The 18,234-nt window shown below is 44.5% G+C and overlaps 1 protein-coding gene across 1 annotated transcript in view; it reads right to left on the bottom strand.

Moving 5' to 3' along the window:
- The window catches only part of MAN1B1 (mannosidase alpha class 1B member 1), a 313,998-nt gene that overhangs the window by 18,031 nt on the left and 277,733 nt on the right, over positions 1-18,234 (bottom strand). The gene's annotated exons all lie outside the window — the stretch shown is intronic.

The raw sequence follows: 18,234 nt of genomic DNA, 5'->3' as shown, positions 1-18,234 counted from the left end.
GACACTATTCACAGACTGATGTCTAGTAATGCTTAACGTCTTTAATTGTGTATATGTGTGTGTATATATATATATATATATATATATATATATATATATATATATATGAACAGTAAAAGCCAATTCCTGTGAGATGCAAAAATCAATGAGCAAGTCACCCCAAATAGGAACCAAGAGATAATTAACTATATGAGGTCTCAAATCTATTGTGACTAAATAGAATCCATGCCAGTGTTTTGACAAAATTACTTGGGATTGTTTTTCGTTTTTTTTTTAGAAACATGACCCGGAAATGGTCATGATACTTAGATGCTTATTGTGTCAGGACAACCTGGGGTGCACAGAGATAACTGGAGAAGCCTCAGGGGATACTGTTAAATATTCTCAGTTATAGTTGGGTACCTTACAATCCGCTAGATCAGAGGTTTTACTGTGGGCTAATTCGTACCTACCTTTTAGGAGTTCTGAATGATAAGTTTGTGTTTCCTCACTGACTTGTAGTTCCTACTTGGGCTCTGGGCATGTTGTATTCTTGTAGATTGGGTTGTGTCTCTGCTGTAAGTTAGTGCATTGCTGAACTGTAAGCACCATGCATCTGGAAATCCCATTCAGACTGCTAAATATTAATATGGTCTCCAAAAGCTAAGAGGAGCAGAATAGAGGGATACAAATCCCATGTTCCAACCACACAGTGTACGAGGGCTCTAGTAGTGTCCAGGGCACAGAACCACTCTTTTGGACCATGGAACTGCCACTAGAAAGAGTAGTTCCCTAGAGAAGAACTAGAATATAGTGCATGTTGGTATGGCTAACACCACACTAAGGTCCCAATTACAAATGAGGCTCTTCACATGCCGAAGCCTTTTTTGGAAAAAATTGAAGGAGTTTCTTGCTACTTGTCCTCATCTAGTATATTAGTCTTAGACTAAAATGGCCTTGACCGTAAGGCATTTTGCACTTTTTGTAAAATTTTTAGAATTGTATGAATATGCATAAAACAGATTTCTTTTCTTATCGGCAATTTCTCATTTATTTTACTAGGGTAGTTTGGTTATATTCAGAGGAGGGTGGGTGTGTGTGGAATGCAGTGATTTTATGTTGGGGATATTTTTGGGGGCAATTAGTGTTTGTGATTTTCCTGAAAATAGTTTCATGCTGGTTTGATTTTTTGACACTATGCTGAGTTGGGGCCTGCCACGTTAACTCCTGCTGATCCTCCACACTAGAGCGGCCATTTAGTTGAATGCGCTCCAGTGTTTCTCTTTGACGCCAGGTGCTAACTGTCCTCTGGCTATTTTAGGATAGCTGACCTGCTTCTGTGCAATAGGCACATCATAGGTAAGGTTGTCTGCTCCCCCTCATGCTGCTCATTTTATTTCATGTCATGATCGGATAAAGTGTACTCGTGAGTTTTTACTGTTGGTAAAATTCTTGCCATTAACTACTATTTGCCCCTCTTCCCTTTTTAAACCTCAGTCCATCATTACATTATTTTCAGCCTTAAATTAACGGGAGGGTCTGAGTAATTTTAAGATCTATGGTGATAATAAGGCTGTAAAACAAGTAGCAAACTAAGGGGTGAGCTCTCTTGGTAGTCAAGATACTGAACACCTCTTGGATAATCCAATGCATGATATAAAATACTCTTAAATTAATGTGCACTCACTAGTAGCTCATGCGGTTGAAGTACACATATTGTTAGAGAAATACAACTTAGACTATTTGTTTATAACTGAAACCTGGATAATAGAAGGCTCTGGTCCAGATGTAGTTCTTGCTATACTTCAGGGATACGTAATACACACAGGGAATCGGCACACTAAAATAGGAATGGGGTAGCCTTAATATACAAGAAGAGATTTAAATGCTCTCAATAGTTCACGCTATATTTGCAAGATGCTGAATCACTTACTATTTCGCTAGCAGTTAACCATTACTGTTAATTGAAAGGTTTGTTGATTTACAGACCACTAGGTCCTGTAAAGAACTTTATTAGCTCACTTCAGGGGACAATATTAGCAGCTTATGTTGAGACTGATTTTTTGTTTATGTTGCGTGACCTAAATATTCACTTTGATAACGTTATGGACACCAATACCCTACAGCTAGTCAACATCGGTTCGGGTTTGGAGCTGCAGCAGTATGTCCGATTTCCGACCCACCAGGCTAGGGCATATATTTGATCTTCTCTATGCCAAATCAGGGCTGATAACTATTAATGGCGTTGAGGATGTTCTGTGGTCAGCCCACGCTGTGATTCTCTTTCCTCTTCTTATGGATGAAAGCAGACTGCCTACCCAATCAACCACGAAAATAGCCTATTGCACCTGGACAATATTTGATAGCGAAAAATTTCAAGTAAGTCTAGAAAGTTCAAAGCCGTACATTTAGCAAATAATAATGTAGAGGGTACAATTAATCAGTTTAATACTTGAATAGTTAGAGCCTTACATAAGTAGATACGGTTAAAAAACAAAAAAAGAATTATCTGTCTATGATTATTCCTACTTGAATGCTTTGGTGAGGGTTGGCAGAGTTTTTTATTTTTAAAATAAGATTTCAACTCTGCGGTCATCTTTTACACCAGCAATGGCAACTGCGGAAAGGTCCAATTAAGCAGCACGACATCTTACGTTTTAGTCAGATTTTAGAACTTTAGCTGATAAAGATGTTGCATCCAAAATTTTGACTATTAATTCTGGCACATCACTTGATCCCTGTCCTACCAAAATGTTTAAAGGTTTAGCCTCTTCATTGACCCACTGAGAACAGTAATCTATAATAATTCTTTGGCGAGTAGTGGTGTTCGCTCCTTTTGCAAAACAGCATTAGTCTCCCCTCTCTTAAAAATGAGTCTTTTGATCCCAATATCCCTTTAAACTGTCGACCTATTTCCCTTCTTTTTACAAAGATTTTAGCAAGTTGGGTGAATATGCAGCTAGTTTTATACTGAGGAAAATGGGGTCCTCAAACATTATTAATGTGGTGTCAACCCTTACTTAGCACAAAGACAGAGCTTATGAAGGCAGCCAATGACATCGGTGTGATCTTGGATGGAGGAAGCTATGCGGCTCTTATTCTCCTTGATCTGTTGTCAGCTTTCAACACAGCTATTCACATGCTGTCCTGCTAGAAAGATTAAATGCTATTGGCCTTCAGAATAACTCACTACAATGATTTGAATCCTTTTTTGAAAATAGAACACAGGGTGTTGAGATGGCTTAATTCCGTTTAGGTTTTAAAGATATACCCTGTGGGGTCCCCCAAGGATCTGCCCTCAGTTCACTTCTTTTTTATATATGTCACTCCTTTGGCAGATTTGATTGCTTCTTTTGGGTTTCAATTTTATGGTTATGCTCATGACACTCAGATCATCCGCATGGAGCGCAATCTTAAACAACTTCAAAATGAATTAAAAAGACGCCTGGGTATGGTGGCTTGTTAGATGAACCCAAACTCCCTGCAGTTAAATTCAGATAAAACAGAGGTGCTGATATTCAGTAATCCCTCAGGCCGGTCGCTCATATGGTGGCCACGTACTTTAGGGGTGTGGCCCAAACTAGCAATTATTGTCCAAAATGTGGGTGTTGTATTGGACAATATACTTTCATTTGTGCACTAAATTAACAAGATAATGACCACTTCTTTCCTAATAATTATAGAATAAAAAATGATTGTACCATTTACTTTTCAATATTCTAGGCAGCTGCTCGTACAAGCTTGCAGCCTTAGTAGGTTAGACTACTATAACGCACTGTATGTTGATTTCCCTGCTTATCCTATGCAGAGACTGCAGCCGATTTAGAATACGGCTGCCAAACTAATATTTGATATGAGGAAATTTGATAGTGTCCCATCTCAACTTTGTCAGTTGGCTCCCTGTCCCAGAGAAATGCTGGTTTAAGACCGTCTTTCGGCATGTGTCACAGGGCCATTCATCCAGTAGCTCACACCAGTTACATTTCTGAGGATTAAAAAACACCTCCGCGTGTCTGATCATTGTACCTAAACATCGGAGGACAATCATGGGGGAAACTAATATTTTCCAAATATGTAGGGCTCCAACAATCCAATCTTTTCATCTGATTTTTCATTCAGAACTCAACCGTTTCCTTCTCTTGATTTCATGTATTAGATGAACAAAGTCAGTTATCTTTCTAAGCGCCAAGTCACCCTTGGATAATTGAGTGCTCTACAAAATTAATAATAAGGTATGCTGCAGGTCAGACCCTACCAGATGAAAAAGTTATTTACCTGTGGTAACAAACTTTTTGGTGGATGCTCTATCTATCTGCAGATTCCTCACCTGTAGAAAAAAACCAAGGTGTCAGACGGGATCCGGAAAACATCAGTGCTGTTAAGTTGCTAGTAGGGGGCGGCGAACCCGTTCGATGCCAGAAGTGAAATCAGGCAGCCCCACTGAGGTCAGAAAGTGCCCACCCTGGTGCACCAATGTCAGTTTCCCTCGAGTTTTTCCAAGCCTTTGAAGCAGGAGGGCAGATTGACAATGATGAATGATTGCAATGCCAAAATATAGAACATGGGATCTTATTACCGCTCCCTATAATTCATCCATCAAATGGGGATGCGGGCTAGTCAGTGAGTAATATGCAGGTAGATAGAATATCCACCAGAAAGATAGTTACAACAGGTAAGTAACTTTTTCTTCTGATGGATACTTGTACCTGCGGATTCCTCACCTGAAATTGTACGGCAATATCTACCCAGGAGGACGATTAGACAAGGAAATCCTGCATAATAGACCTGGCAAAGTGTCCATCCCTGTGCACCTCCTAATCAACACAGAAATGTTTTGGAAAGGTGTGCAAGAAGCCTGCGCTGCCGCCTTACAGATTTCCACAATTGGGAATACTCTAGCAAGTGCAGAAGTTATTTTTATTATTAAAGAATAGTTTCAGAGCGCACAGCTACCCCTATACAAGCTTCTAGCCTCAAACAAGTGAGAGGTTGTGAATGATTTACTCTGCTTGGGTGGAAAGGTGAATTTTCAACTGTTTCCTAAAGCCTAGTACATTTTGGTCTGACCTTAAGTGAATGGGGAGATTATCCCAGAGTTTTGAGATGAGGTAGCCGAAGGACAGACCCCTCCACTTGCTCTCCTAACTCTGGGCACGGTTAGCAAAGAGAGATTATTTGATATCAGTTCTCTTGAAGTAATGTAGGGTGTAACAAGATGTTGGAGGATATGTTTCTCCCAAAAGTACTTTACCCTGTGAACAGTACAGAGAGCCTCAAATTTTACTCTCTCATTAATTGTAAGACAATGAAGTTGCACCAGAGCTGTTCGTACAGATTGAGTTTTAGACAGGTCTGTCAATACTCTGGCTGCGGCGTTCTGGGCAACCTGCAGCTTTCTCATAACATATGAGGGGAGGCCCAGGTAGAGTGAATTGTCGTAGTCCAGTCTGGAGAGTTTTAACCCCTGGACCACTATTCTCTTGACACTCCACAGGGAGCCATTTGAGTGTCTTCCAAAGAGACCTCCGGAGACTGAAACAAGTGCCAGATATCACTTTTTAGGTCGAGCCTAGCGTTGCAGCGCATGCGCTGCTCGCTTTGCGAGGCATGCAGGATACAGTATAGCGTGTGAGCTCCGCCCACTCTCCACCCATCTATTTCATTGGCTTAGGTCCTAAATGCTGCCTTGCGATTGGTTTTAGGCTAGTTAGTCCCTCCTTATGACGAGCATGTCATCATTTGTATCCTTCCATGGCTACTGGCCCCTTTACTTTTGACACTATTTTCTTCCCGTGTCGCCGGCCCGCAGTCTCGTTTCCACAGCAATAGGTCTCGCGTAAATGCGAGTCCTATTGCATTGCAAATGCTTGTTTTAAGTGGTAGAGAAGAGTGCTAATTCAAAAACCTGCTCCAAATCCAATTTTACGAGACTGAGACAGCTTTGGTCAATTCATCACAGGGTGATGCTGGGGGGGAGGGGTGGAGGTCAGCTGATGGTCCCACGAGGGGGAGAGTGGAGGGGGCAGAGAAACATGAGGGGGAGATTATGATTGAGAGGGAATGTCCCATTTGAGGATACGGATGAGGGGTATCAGTGGGGAGAGGGGCATTGTACGGTGAATACCTGCCTTCTGCAGAGTTCAGTGAACTGGCTGCGTGCATCGGATAAAGGACTCCGCCTCGTCCCCAGGAGAGATCTGGGCGTGCCATGTTCCGACGCGGTGACAGGAGAACATCTCCAGAGGAGGCCCCCCGCGACCCTACGGGTGACCCACCCAGAGCTCCCGAGGAGGCCGCCAGGGTGTTCGTAAAGCAGAGAGTCGACCTGGCAAGTACCGGTTGTCATAGGAACGGCGTCTTGTTGGCATGGTGATGGGGCTAGGCTAGGCAGGATTGGGGAGGGGATGTTTAGTTCCTTTATTCTGCCATGGGGTAAAGCCTTCGTCCACCTCATTGTGAATGTGCAGGGCCGGTAAGTGAAAGAGGGGGGCTTTTAAAGATAAACAGCACCAGGGCTGGGGAGGGTGGGGGGTTATTATAAACGTTATAGGAGGCAGAATGTAGGTCGCTGCTCCTAGAGGTGGGGGTAAAATCAGGGTGTATTTAGAAGTGCACAATAAGGGGATTCATTGTTGCTCGCCTGAGGCGTTTACTGTACCAAACCCCGAGTTTACTCTCAGTGCAATGTGATTGGCCGACTGCCTTAAATGTCCCCTTAACCTGAGTCCCTGGGCTTCGGTGTCTGTGTGTTTCCCATACGCCTTTGAAGCCTCTACTGTCCAATCCGTTTGCTATCTGTATTTCACCTTTGCTCGTGCAGATCTAAGATGACATGCAGTGATTGAATATGTGGTTTCCCTGGGTATGGCATTGGCTAAATAAAATTCAGGTGTAGTGACATGTGGCTGGCTCTGGTTCTACAACTCCATACTGAATACCTTCCCCCATCCCACCATACAGTGGGATAGCCAGTGTGTAATGACCAAGAGAACAAGGAAGGAAATGCCCCACCCCCGGGCGCTGTTTCAACTGTGTGCAGCAATAATCTGGGTTCAGTGGGGCCTTCTGGGCTCTGGTGCCACTGCACCTGCTGCACTAGTCGAACCTGCGCCCCACACTACCCAACTCATTCAGGCCCCCATTGTTTAGTATGACAAACTCTGACCCTCGACTTTCCACACCTATTTCGAGCACCCCCCACTCCTGAGGGTTTATTGTTTTCGGTTCTTGGATTTTCCCCAGGAGCGCACCTATCAATAATGCAGAAGGTGAAGTTGGCACGGGCCCTGAAGGGCTCACTGCACCACAATTGTAACTGTTATTGTAACTACCAGATTAGAGGATGGCGCCCAACATTGCCCTTTCTTGCATTAAGAGGCACCCCGCTAGTCCACTGGGTTTCCAGTCTTCCTTTGAACTCCCTTATGGCTCCAGACAGATCATTATAGCCCTAGAACTGTCCTCCGTGCCCCTGTCCCTCTGCACACGCCTTTCTTCCCCATCATTCATACATATGCCAACTTTCACTGTTTCTATGTAAATCACCTTCACACTTCAACAGCGCCAATTAAATATATAACTAACACACCCCTTGTACAGTCTAGGCAACAAGGTCCCGGCTGTGCAGGAACTGCCCCCCTTTCCATGTGAAGCTCATTTTGCTTATGAACTGCCCCATTTTTCTGGCACTGTTCCTTTAAACCTCGAGTAAAGTTCAAATTAGGCCCATAGGAACCAGGTTAATTTACTGGGAAGTACGTGTAAACCATTGAACTTGCGTGACATCACAGGAAGTCACCATTGTGGGACCGGAGAGCTACCCTGTGCAGCTTTAAATTACTTTATGGACAGGAGTGAGCCAATTCCAGTAACAGAGGGTTTTGCTTTGAAAACATGCATTTCTCCTGCATGCTTACAGCAGTAGGACGCGAGGCTTCAGGGGTTATACTGTACTTCACCTTTAGTTTAAGCTATTGGCATTGTAAATGACAATGCCTTTTATTTATGTCTTAAAAACAAAAATAAAAGGCATTGTCATTTGCAATGTCAATAGCTCAAACTCGTGTAAATGCGAGACCTATTGCATTGCAAATGCTTGTTTGCTTGAGTGGCCAATGTAAGGTCTTTGTTTAAGATAACACCTAGACTCTACTTTGGACTTAGGGGAGCGGGGTGTTCCCCCAAGTATGACGGCCAGAGGAATTGGTCCCAGAGTGCTGGATAGTTTCCTGTCACCATTACCTTAGTCTGGTCTCCTTTTAATTTTAGGCAGCTAGAGGCCATTCAGGTGGATACCCTTTCCAGACAGATGTTAAGTCTATCAAAGGTTGCATCATTGTTTGGTAACAAACTGACAATCTGGGTATCATCAGCATAGGAAACCATTGTAAACCCCAGATCGCAAAAGATGTCTGAGAGCGGTTGCACATATACATTAAATAAGGTCAGGCTCAATGAAAAGCCTTGCGGCACTCTGTATTTCAGCTGGTGCGTTTCTGACAGAAAGAGGCCCTCACTAACTTGAAAGCTCTTATCTGCGAGAAACTATGTTAACCATATTAGAGCTGCCCCTGTGACTCGTAAGCTTTCTAGCCTCTAGCAAAGAATTGGGTGAAAAACCATGTCAAAAGCTGCGCTCATATCCAACAAAATGAGCAAAGCGGTATCACCCTGGTCCAGAGTTTTGCTTAAGACCTCCGTTGCCAGCATAAGAGTTATCTCAGTACTGCAGTCAGATCGAAAACCGATCTGCGTCTGGTGCAGTAGTCTATTGGAGTTCAAGAAGTCAGATAAGGTGCCATTAATACATTTCTCCAAAATTTTGTTGACTGTGGCAAAAGCAAAATTGGCCTATAATGTTCTGCCTTGTCTGGATCCAGCTCTGGGTTTTTTTTATTTAGTAAAGGGCAGATAATCATGTGTTTCTACGGATTAGGAACCTGCCCGCCGTCCAGGGATAGGTTATAAATAGATGCTAAAGCCTCTATGACTGTCTCTGCCAATCTCATAGGCGAGCCTGACTTAATCGTAGTTTATGTGTTTATGTTAAGGATTTTGTAAAGCACATGGCTGATAAGTGCTGAACTGGATAACATTGCATGGTAATGGGTTAGTGGGGGAACAGCCAGGTCTTTAGTTTTTTCCTACAAGTGAGTTCACGTTCCAGTAATCTTATACAGAGTGGGAGACCATTCCATAAATTTGGTACCAGGTGTGCAAATTATCTTCCGCCCCATCTCGCTCCTTTGATTCTAATATTGCTAAGAAGGTGTTGTTGAGATGATCTTAGGAGTCTGGCTGGGGCAAAAGAGGATACCAGACCTCTAAACTTAACTCGACCTTTATTCTTTATGGCCTTATATGTGCAATGCACATGGATTTGAACTTAATCCTTGCTTCAACCGGCAGTCAATGGAGTTGTTTCAAAGACTCTCTTACTGGGACATGACTTGGGAGCTTGAGAAGAAGCCTTGCTGCTGCATTTTGCACCACCTAAAGTCTTTTTGTGACATATTCTGGTGAGCCCACATATAGAGAATTACTGTAGTCTTAACTGGAAACTATAAGGGCCTGAATCACAGTTTTTCTTAGATGCTCCAGGATCAGTGTTAATGTTTTCCTGATCATTCTAAGTAGACCGAAGCAGATGCCAGCCAGATTTTGTTGCTTGTTGATCCGTTGTGAGGGCTCTATCCAGCCACATTCCAAACTTTTTTTTACAGGGGATTGAAATTTAGTAATTTCCCTAACTACTTTCTGAGTTAGACGCAGAAAGTTCCACCTCTGACTTCCTATTTATAGTGTTGTCAATCTTATTTTGTACATTATCCATGGTGATTGTGCTTGCTGACCCTGCCAAGGAGTTGTAGATTAGTCTGACTTTCTCTAACAAAATAGTTGCCTAGCATTTTGCATCGATTCTTGGGGGAGGGAGGTGCCTGCTCCTACGATGCTGGGTTTGATGAAATAGATAATAATGGAAAAGATTTCTTTGGCCGGGAGTGTAGACTGACTGATCTTATCGGTGAAATCTTTCAACTTGGCCCTCTAGATTGCAAATTGATATTTTTTCAGTGTTTTTTTTAAATAAAACTAGTCAGCTTCCTCTTCATATTTGTATCTCCATTTTCTTTCGAATTTCTTATATTCTGTTTCAACTCTTACCTCAGGTGAAAACCAATTAACACTGACTCTGGCCTGGGAAGTTCTACTGGCCTTTTTAGGAATAAGCAACGTTGAGCTGATCCACTCCTGGAAGTTAGAATACAAAATGGTTACATCACTGTTTAGCTTAGGGGCTGAACTTCCCAGTGCTGTTTCCCACACAGTGACATATTTAACTTGGACCATTGCCCGATCAGTTTCTTTGTTGTACTATGAGGGCTCAATTTTTCTATTGAGGAAATCAAGAATGGGATCAGTGAATGGCCCGACCAAGCAACTGGCATCAGTGCTATTAACTCCAGGAGCAGAACATTGGTAAAAATGAGGACTAAGATGTGGCCTTTGGCATGGGTAGGGGAAACAACTAGTTGTGCAAGCTGAATGGCTGCTAGAACTTGTTTAAAATTAATTACCTGTGAGCAGGTATTTACATCCACATGTAAATTCAAGTCTCCAAGTAAGTTAAAGCTGGCTTTCACAAGACTGTGCTTTGCTATAATTCTGTTATGGATTGTATAAATGTTGGAGCAGGTCTAGGAGAACGATAGATAAGTAGGCCAAAGCATGTATATGTATGTGAGAGTTAATGGAAAATAACACATTGTCACTATCGATTAATATCAAGTGTTGTGGATTTACATTGAAGGTTGTCCCTAAAGATAATAGCAACTCCTCCTATTGTCCCTATTCTGTCAACTCTAGCTATTGCATATGGGGGGTGGAGGGGGCTGTTGTAATGATATCTGGTCAACTGTCCTCTTTCAGCCACATTTCTGTTAGAAAAAGGACTTCAGGACGTCTCTCTTTATGTAACGCAAATAACTAGAAACCATGCTTGGGGAGTGATCTGCAATTGAGTAGTAGCATTTGCCAGTCAATCATGGAATGTTCGGTAGCTGAGGCCTGAGCCTCAGCTTTCATTCTGATATCCGACAAATAGAATGGGTATTTGCACGCCACACACTCATTCAGCATAGTGTCTACTTTTAAAGAGTGCATACATTAATTCTTAGTTCGTTGGTTTAAGCTACTTAAGGCCTCAGATGTATAACATATTCGACCTGACCTAAAATGGGCAGTGTTTCTGGCTCCTGGCGGCACAGACGAGCTTGCCTTTGACACACTCTCTGCACGCAACAGCCTCGCGGCTACGCACCAGGCCTCATTAAGTAGGCTTCTTAGCAAAAAAGAGCTGGGCGGCTGACCAAGATGGCATCCGCTAGGGTGTGCGTTGGGAGGAACTGGCGCTAAACATGGCCAGGTAGACTGTCTCCAATATCCCCCGAACACCCCTCCAAAGTGTCTTGCTGTGCCAAGTGTGCAGATTAGCCAGCATACAATTCTGAACCCCGCCTGTCTACTGAGAGGAATTTGATCAAGTGTCTTGCTGTGCAAATATACATAATTACAGTAAACAGAGTCAATTTAAAATCGCCTTCCAAAAGTTTTTCCAATTCGCAGTTTTATAACAGTTTTTTAAAGCAAGTGGTCAAATTAGCCTCCTGAAGGGATCAAACCCATTCCACCAGGGCTCTTTCCTGGCTTGGGCATAGCAGGTCTTGATGCATAGGATGTTCCACAGAGATAGTCCTCTTCTGTACCACCTTACAGAGCCGGGCAGCCGATTGAAAATCCTTGGTGTGTGTAGCAAGACACGACCCATTCCTCATGCAAGATAGAACTTCAAAAGAGAATATTTTGATTGTTCTCAAAGTGATTGTATGATCCGGTCACGATGTATCATTGTTATCACAACTCAACCTAGTGATGTACGTGTAAATACTTTCAGCCTTGTGATGTCTAATGAGCTGGTTTAATAAAAAGATGATTTTATTTTTAAATCCTTGGTCTAGGCAGTAGTTAACAGCCTGCCTGGGGCCCGACTGATGCAGCTCTTCTTGCTCTTTTGTAGGATGAGGTGGAGAGTAGAAGGTTGTAAGTGTGACAGATTGGCCGAGATGGAAGGGGGTCACCACCTTATGAAGGGAAGCAAACCTGGTTTGCAACACCAGTTTGTTCAGCTAAAGGTAGTGAAGGGACGGTGAGGATGGTGCCTCAAATTAGAAGAGCAAAAGGCTGCTCTTTTTGGGGCAAGGCCCTGGCTCTCTGGAACGTGTTTTCCTTTTGCATCAGTAACATTGAGAATCACCTGCATTTCAGAAAAACCCTGAAGACACTGCTCTTTTCCATCTAGCATTCCTCCCTCTCTGATCTCCTCTGTCAACCGCTAAATATTGTACAACTATCCCCTAGGTCTAGCGCTGGGAAGCTCCATTGTTGGAGCAGCTATGCACTTTATAAACTCTATAACATAACAATACTGGTAAAGGCATGCAGCTCACGGACCCTTGTAGCACACGTGATAGCAACCAAAAACACAGTTTTAATGGGTTAATATAAGGAGGGTGCCATTATGAAGAAGCTCAAATGAAGTCTGTTGTAATGAGGCGAGGATCCAGTTCCAGAGTAAATTATGGTTGTATTTATTAAGATAACAAGTTCAGGATAAAAGGTACAGTGAGCCCCACCAGGAGCAGCCGTCCTGCTGCTCAGCCCATTCTCCAACTATCAGCCTCACTCATCTAACATTCCACAGCATCATCACGCACCAACACTTCACACTACACTCACACTGGCTGAGCAGCAGGTACAACACTTCACCCTTCCTCAGAGTAAACAAAAATACAATGCAATGATCCAAGTGGAAAAAACACCATAGTGAAAATAACATGCACATGAATCTGGAAAGGTACCATTGCAAAGACCTGAAGATGGCTGAGGGCAAACCAGGTAAGATGGAAACAAGGGAAAAGCAGTACAAAGGGCTTACAGGTCAACATCGAAAATGCAGAAATGCATAGTAGAAAGTGATAATAGCATAAATGACAACGTAAGGCAATGCAATCATGAAAATTACAATGCCCACCCACGTACATAAAGGGAAGAAAACACCAAACTGGACAAGGAAAATAAGTCTTCAAATAAAAACACAACAAATACACACATCCACTCCCTTTCCACACAAAACAGAAAAAATCTTCCACCTTACCACACAAAACCAAACAAACCAGCAAACAACAACACTGCGCACAACCAACCAGCCCCTAATACCACAAACAGCTGGCCAGGCCGAAAATGAGCGTGAGCACACAGGAAACTAAACCACAACGGTGCAGGAGACAACACGTCAGAGAAAAACACAACGTGAGGCTGAAAGGGAGGAAGGAAAGAGAGGACAAGCACACAGAAAATTCTCAGCAACAACGCCTAAGGTGAAGCGAAATTCACCTAACAACCACACAAAGGCGGTAGACACAAGTGACTCAAAAACAAGTCAACTCCAATGCAACGTCCACAAGGAAGACCAAACTATGTAAACCCACAACCACAAAAATAGTGGTAGGCAGAGAGGCTCTGCAACAAAGAGCCTTCTCACACACACCCCCAACAGTGAAAGATAAAGATACTCCTATGACATCGACAAGGGGGTCAACTCATACACAGTGCCCACAAAGGTGACAAACCTATGTCAACCCACAACCACACAAATAGTGGTAGGCAAAAAAAACTCGGAACTTAAGAGCCTTCTCGTACACACACACACCCTAAAGTGGGAGAGATACACAACCTCCCACAAAAACGACAAGGGAATAACCCAGGGTGACTACACGTAGAAGTCAACTCATCAACACATACTCAGATAGTAACACAGAGTGACCTAACAACAAAAGTCAACTCACACATACCACCAAAAGAAACAGCCATTCTGATGAACAAACGTTGCCAAAAGGAATTAAAAGTCAGAAAAGGAGTGGGTCCCCCACCAACACAGAGCAATAGCGGTAATGTCACTATTGAAGATGGTAGTGTGCCAACCCACACCCAAACAAGATCACAACTTACTTATGAGATGAATGCAAAGAGAGAAGAAGCAGTCAATGCCCAAAGAGAAACAAAACAATTGACAGACTATGGCGTTAACATTAACGAGACTACAGTGCCATAAGAACATTTGCTGCTGTTAAAATCAAAACCCCTCATCATTTTTACAACATTTCCTCCACACATGCTGTGCGAGCTGAAGGCAGGGCTCGCGCTATCACCAACGGACCCGAAGAGGGCGTTGCAGTTAGGTGACAGTTGCCAGCTGAAATTTCTAAAACGTGAGGCACAGGAAAAGTTTAAACAGGAGCTGAGGTTACCAAACTCGGCACTTCAAGTCACCCAGCCGGTTCAGGGAAAGCACTCGTCCTAGTTGCACCTCCGAATTTGCTCTTCCACACACAAACTGGGAAATGCTGCTTCCTAGTTGCACCTCCCAAGAGGCTCTTCTCCACACAGAGTGAGGGGACATCTCTTTCTTGTGACACTACCTAATGCGACCTCTGGAGACTGCCTCTGCTTGACACACTTCCCAACGTGGAACAAGGAAACTCCACTTCCTTGAGACACTTCCGAACGCGGGGGACTCCTCTCACCAGTTGCACCTCAGAGCACAGCCTGTGGGAATTTCCCATTCTTCCCGACAAGGGACTCTTTCCAACTGCACTTCCAAACATAGGCTCTGGGAACTTGTCGTTCTACCCCACACAGAGTGAGGGAACACCTCCACCACAATGCTGCTAGTGACACGGGCTCCAAGGACTCCTCACACATGTTGCTGCACTTGACTTTGAAACAGGAGACACTTGAGCCCAGTCACCACTTAACAACACGGACTACGAACCCCGCACACGCCGCTTCTCCTCTGGATACAGACAAAGGAAGCTCCTCAGCCCACAAACGCAGACTGCGAGCTTTCTCCCAATTGTCGGTCTGTTGGACTCGGACTCTCAGGGCTTGCATCTCTTCGTGACAATGACCCTGGGGACACTTGCCAGTGACACTTCCACACAGAGCCCAGTGGACTTGATGCTCTTCCCTACAGGGACACCTCAATAAGCGGCAGCATCCCAAAAGTAGCTCCCACAAAGACAGAGGGAAGGAGTGACGAAACTGGTTGCTCCTCTGAGTAACTCCTCTTGATGGAGACACTCACCTAAGGAAATACGACACGGACACCTCTTCCAAGGTTACAGCTGACAGGAGAGAGGAAGTCCAGTAGGAACTGGCACGCCCGTGTTTGGGCCGACCGGTCTCGTGGTCACTGGTGGGGTTCAGGGCTGCCAGCTTCTTCAAGTTTTACTTCGTTGATTTCCAGTTACTTCAAGCTTGATAGTTACAGTCCAATCAGGTAGCACACGCAGTTTATTTTTTGTAAAAATGTCGCCAAAATGTTGAAATAAAGCGAGGATCCAGTTCCAGGGTAACTTAAGGTTGTATTTTTTAAGAAAAGTTCAGGATAAAAGGTACAGTGAGCCCCACCAGGGGCAGCCTTCCTGCTGCTCAGCCCATACTCCAACTGCCAGCCTCACTCATCCAACATTCCACAGCATCATCACGCACCAACATTCCACACCCTACTCACACTGGCTGAGCAGGAGGTACAACAAAGTCCCCATCAAAAAGGTTTAAATATGGACAACTGACCCAGCAGACAGTGGAAAGCAGACAAGGCAGCTAAGTATCCCTACACAGTGCCAACAGCACAACCCCTCTGAGCAAGGTAAAGTGCAAATTGCAGCACTTCATATAGTTTGGCCTGCAATAGATCCACACCATTGTCCAGACACAATGCAACAGAGTAAGTAGACTTAGCGGTGTAGCAATGTGTAGACAAGGTTAAATCAACCACCTCCAGTGGCATTTGGAAGGAGCTCAATTGTTAGGGTCAATCTCCAAGCATGTAGGTGGAGGTGTTGGAGAATGGGCTGCAGAACCATGCCCCCGACTGGAAGAGCAGGTGCTGCCTGAGCAGAAGGTGAAGCAGAGGACACTTGGAGAAGCGCAGAAGGTCCACATACCACACCCTTTTTCGCCAATCTGGGGCAACGACAATGACTTGGGTCTGGTCTTGGCGAATCTTCCTGAGAACCCAGGGAACCAAGGGTATGGTGGGAAACGTGTAATGCAGTTGAAAGTTCCACTGCAACTAAATCACGTCCCCCAAGGCTCCTCTCAATGGATACTGGAGGGCGCAGAAATGCTGGCATTGAACATTTTCCGAGAAGGTTAATAAGTCCAACTGAGGAGCGCCCAACTGAGCGGAGATGTCCTAGACTACTTCCGGCAGAAGACTGCACTCATAATTGGCAAGGTGACTACAGCTCAGGCGGTCAGCTCTGACATTCAGAGACCCCACTAGGTGATTGGTGGTGAGCCAAATCCGTGGCAGTGTGCCCAAGACCAGTCTCAATGCTGCTGTGCAAACAGAGGAGAGACTCTATTCCCCCTTGCTTGTTCATGTACCATATTGCAGTTGTGTTGTCTTTCAAGGTCTGGATGGACCAACATACAATGGAGGGGAGGATGGCCTTGAGTGCAAGCCACATTGCCTCAGGGTCCACCAGGTTGCGGTCAAGAACCTGCTCTTCTGAAGACCAGAGGGCCTTGGTCTCCATATGAATTTCCCATCCTAGGGGCGAGGCATCGATCATTACTGTAGTTATGGTTGGAGGGGGAGTGAAGGCCATCCTGCAAGTCAGGTATGCCTCGTTCTCCTACCAAGCTACTTCCACTAAAGCACTAGGAGATAGTAATGGATCCCAACAGGTCCCCCTCTTACTGGAGCCACTGCCTACAGAGGCATCAGTGCCTGGCCCCTCGTGCCCACATGCATGTATGAGTAGAAGAATGCAGGAAGCCAGCAGATCTTTGAATCTTAGGACCCTCAGGACTGGGACTCTCATGCCTTGCTGGAAAGAAAGAACCATTTCCAGAATTTCTCTGATATTTTGCGATGGAGGAAAAGCACGGAGAAAGGTGGTGTCCCGTACCGACCCTATGAACTGGAGTTGTTGGGAGGGTCACAGGTGAGATTTGGACTGGTTGGTCAAAAAACCCAAGTTAAACAGCAGCAATGTCGACTGCAGATGGCGCAACACCACTTACGGCGAACTGGCTTTGATGAGCAAGTGGTAAAGGAAAGTGGGGATGCCCACCTGTGAAGACTCAAGGTGCTTATGCTAAGCCAAAGGCCAGTACCGCAAACTGGTAGTGTGTAGATCCTACCACAAATCGCAAGTATTTCCAGTGCAACTGCAGGATAGAGATTTTGAAGTAGTCATTCTGCAGGTCGAGTGACACCATCCAGTCTCCAACACTTGAGCTAGGGTCTGTATCTTGAACTTCTCTTTTTTGAAGTTCAGGTCCCGGAGGGCCTTCATTCAGACGTAGACTGCCATTCTTCTTGGGCACCAGAAAGTAACATGCGTAACAACCCTGGCCCTTGCCACACACTGGCAGTAACTCCATCGCTCCTATAAGGAGGGGAGCGGCCACCTCCTGCTAAAGAATGGGCACATAGTCTGAAGGTGGGGTGGGGTGGGATGGAGTCTAAGGGAAGGGTGTACCCAGTTTTACGAAATAATGGCCTTCAAGGCCAAAAGAAAGGGAGACACCAGTCTTCCAACAGGCCTTGGAGTTAAGAAAGCCTGCTTTCTTGAGGAGCGTAAGAGAAGAGGAGAAAGTTTGCAAAATGGATCCGCGGCTTTGTCTTCTGTATTGCCTGGTGAGAGGGTTAGGCTGTTGCTGAAGTGTATGTCAGTATTGTTGCGAATGAAATAAGGGCCCTCTTCTAAATGTACAAAAGTGAAAAAATGGCAGGGAGCTGTAGGCCTAGGGAGCATGCAGTGGCCTTACAGGTTTTCAATCACTCCATGGCCAAGTACGCTTCTCGCCAAAAAGACGCACCTCATGAAAAGGAAGGTCCATTAGGTTGACTTGGACATCAGAGGGAAACTTGGAGTTTGGAAAGCAAGTGTACCTCTGGATGGGAATGAAATGCCCATTCCATATGTCATCAAATCCACTGTGTCAAGGCCTGACTATAATATAAAAGAAGGGATTTTAACCAGTTGCAATAATTTCCTGAAAGTGGTTCTTCATGTCAGCTGAAACATGTGGTAGAAGCATTTGAGCCATGTCCCAAAAGCATGGTACTATCTTGCCAAAACACAGTTGGCATTAAGTGATTTGAAAGCTACACTGCTC

Source organism: Triturus cristatus, chromosome 1_2 (assembly GCF_964204655.1).
Source record: "Triturus cristatus chromosome 1_2, aTriCri1.1, whole genome shotgun sequence".
NCBI classification, from domain to species: Eukaryota; Metazoa; Chordata; class Amphibia; order Caudata; family Salamandridae; genus Triturus; species Triturus cristatus.
Note: the sequence above shows the minus strand (reverse complement) of the source record. Positions and strands in the feature narration are given on the sequence as shown.